Genomic DNA, 3,006 nt, shown 5'->3' on the forward strand with positions numbered 1-3,006 from the left:
GGAGAATCGCTTGAACGGGGAGGCAGAGGTTGCAGTGAGCCAAGATTGCACCATTGCACTCTAGCCTGGGCGACAGAGCAAGATTGTGTCTCAAAAAAAAAAAAAAAAAAAAAAAAAAAAAAAAAAAAAAAAAAAAAAATTATAGAGAAACCTGTTTCTAAAAATCACAAAATGGTTCTCATCTATAAAATACTGATATGTGATCGTTCAAATTGCTTGCTAGAAATTAAAATTACCAAGAGTTAAACCTAGGCCGGGTGCAGTGGCTCATGCCTGGATTCCCAGCACTTTGGCTGAGGCAGGTGGATCACTAGAGGTCAGGAGTTTGAGACCAGCCTGCCCAACATGGCAAAACCCTGTCTCTACCAAAGAAAAAAATACAAAAATTAGCCAGGTGTGGTGGCACATACCTGTAGTCCCAGCTACTGGGGAGGCTGAGACAGGAGAATCACTTGAATCTGGGAAGTGGAGGTTGCAGTGAGCCTAGATCATGCCACTGCACTCCAGCCTGGGTGACAGAGTAAGACTCTGTCTCAAAAAAAGAGTTAAACTTCTAATTAATATATATAATTCTGTATATAAAGTGTACCAAAAAGATGTGTTTTATGAGAAAAATTATAAGAAAGGCACAAATCTTTCTGGTGTGGAGACTGGAGACGACGTGCAGAAATGGCAACTCGAAAGGGGAAGGAAAAGAAGGAAGAACAGGTCATCAGCCTCGGACCTCAGGTGGCTGAAGGAGAGAATGTATTTGGTGTCCGCCATATCTTTGCATCCTTCAATGACACTTCCGTCCACGTCACTGATCTTTCTGGCAAAGAAACCATCTGCCGTGCGACTGGTGGGATGAAGGTGAAGGCAGAGACTGAGACGAATCCTCGCCATATGCTGCTATGTTGGCTGCCCGGGATGTGGCCCAGAAGTGCAAGGAGGTGGGTATCACTGCCCTACGCATCAGACTCCAGGCCACAGGAGGAAATAGGACCAAGGCCCGGGGACCTGGGGCCCAGTCGGCCCTCAGAGCCCTTGCCCGCTCCGGTATGAAGGTCGGGCCGATTGAGGACGTCACCCCCATCCCCTCTGACAGCACTCGCAGGAAGGGGGGTCACCATGGTCACTGTCTGTGAACAAGACTCCTCAAAATATTTTGTTAATAAATTGCCTTCATGTTAAAAAAAAGGCACAAATATGTATTATTTATTGAGAAAAAGGAATAATTTTAAGGTTATTTCAAAATATGGATTCAGGAAGGAAACAGAAACAAGATAAAAAGGAACCAGCAAGTATGTGAGAGAGAGAGAGAGAGAGAGAGAGAGAGAGAGAGAGAGAGAGAGAGAGAGAGATGAAGAGCATCATGGGAGTGAAGATACAGTTTTGGTAAGAAACATTTTTTTTTTGAGATGGAGTCTCACTCTATGACCCAGGCTGGAGTGCAGCGGTGCGATCTCAGCTCACTGCAACCTCCACCTCCCGGGTTCAAATGATTCTCCTGCCTCAGCCTCCCCAGTAGCTGGGATTACAGGTGCGTGCCACCATACCCAGCTAATTTTTGTATTTTTAGTAGACACGGGGTTTTGCCATGTTGGCCAGGCTGGTCTTGAACTCCTGACCCCAGGTGATCTGCCGGCCTCAGCCTCCTAAAGTGCTGGGATTACAGGCATGAGCCACTGTGCCTGGTCCATAAGAAAGATTTTTAAAAGAGAATAATTTTGCATGAGAAAGAATCTGATATGGTAATTTTTTGTCCTAAAGTAGAATCTCTAGTTAAGAAAGAGAGGCTGGCCATGGTGGCTCATGCCTGTAGTCTCAGCTGCTTGGGAGGCTGAGGAGGGAGGATTGCTTGAGCCTGCAACGTCCAGGCTGCAGTGAGCCATGATCCTACCACTGTACTCCAGCCTGGGTGACAGAGTGAGACCTGTTCAAAAAAAAGAAAAAAAAAAGGAACAAAATAAAAGAAAAAGAGAGACAAGGCAGAAAGTTGAAGGATATTGTCAAGGCTCTGAGTAGTTGTGATAAGGTTCATAAAGCATGAATTTATGAAAGGAATTTGTGTGTGATCCAGTTGGTTATAATTAAGAGAATTATTTCTAAGTTTTTCTGAAGATTGAACTTTTCATCCCCTATGTTATTTATTTTTATTTAGTTTTAAATTTTGTTTGAGATGGAGTCTCACTCTGTCACCCAGTCTGGAGTGGAGTGAAGTGGCACGATCTCGGCTTACTGCAACCTCCGCCTCCCAGGTTCAAGTGATTCTCCTGCCTCAGCCTCTCGAGTAGCTGGGAATACAGGCGTGCACCCTGACTCCTGACTATTTATTTATTTACTTATTTATTTATTTTTAGTAGAGATAGGGTGTCACCACGTTGGCCAGCCTGGTCTATAACTCCTGACCGCAAATGATCTGCCCACTTCATCCTTTCAAAGTGCTGGGATTACAGGTGTGAGCCACCGCGCCTGGCCACATACCCTATGTTATTTATTTGTTTACTAAAATTTTAAAGGTTGGCTGAAATGCCTAGGCTTCAGTGATCCTCCCACCTCAGCCTCCTGAGTAGCTGGCACCACAGGCACACGCCCCCACATCTGGCTTGGTCCCCTGCATTAGAACAAAGTTTTCTTGAGCTAATGGTCTGCTCATAGTAAAACTGCAAGAGGTTTAGATTTTTAATTCTCTGCAGCACTTTTCTGGTTTTTTATTTTCTCCATTGGATTTCCCTTGTTTCAGGTCAGAAATGCTGTCTTCTTCATTTAGAGTGGAAATGTCATTCCTTGAGGTACAGCTTTCCTCTTAGAGCATCTCAGACTCGTGCTTCAGAAGTTCAGCTTTTGCTACATCTTGCAGCCTGTGATTCTCAGGACACGCACCATTGCCTCCAGCTCCTTCTCCCCATCAGAAGGCCTGGGATGGTAACGCTGTCCTTCAGCCTTTGTGTCAGCTCCTGTATTTCTCTCCCCTCTGGTTCCAACTCTGTGTTTATGACCTGATGCTGAAATGTCTGTCTTGAA

The 3,006-nt window shown here is 45.0% G+C and overlaps 1 pseudogene across 1 annotated transcript; it reads left to right on the plus strand.

Moving 5' to 3' along the window:
* Positions 1–639: 639 nt before the first annotated feature.
* LOC115892693 lies at positions 640–1,127 on the plus strand (annotated as a pseudogene). Its single transcript, XR_004052585.1, has one exon. The product of XR_004052585.1 is annotated as a 40S ribosomal protein S14 pseudogene (transcript).
* The last annotated feature ends 1,879 nt before the right edge of the window (positions 1,128–3,006 follow it).

Source organism: Rhinopithecus roxellana, chromosome 2 (assembly GCF_007565055.1).
Source record: "Rhinopithecus roxellana isolate Shanxi Qingling chromosome 2, ASM756505v1, whole genome shotgun sequence".
NCBI classification, from domain to species: Eukaryota; Metazoa; Chordata; class Mammalia; order Primates; family Cercopithecidae; genus Rhinopithecus; species Rhinopithecus roxellana.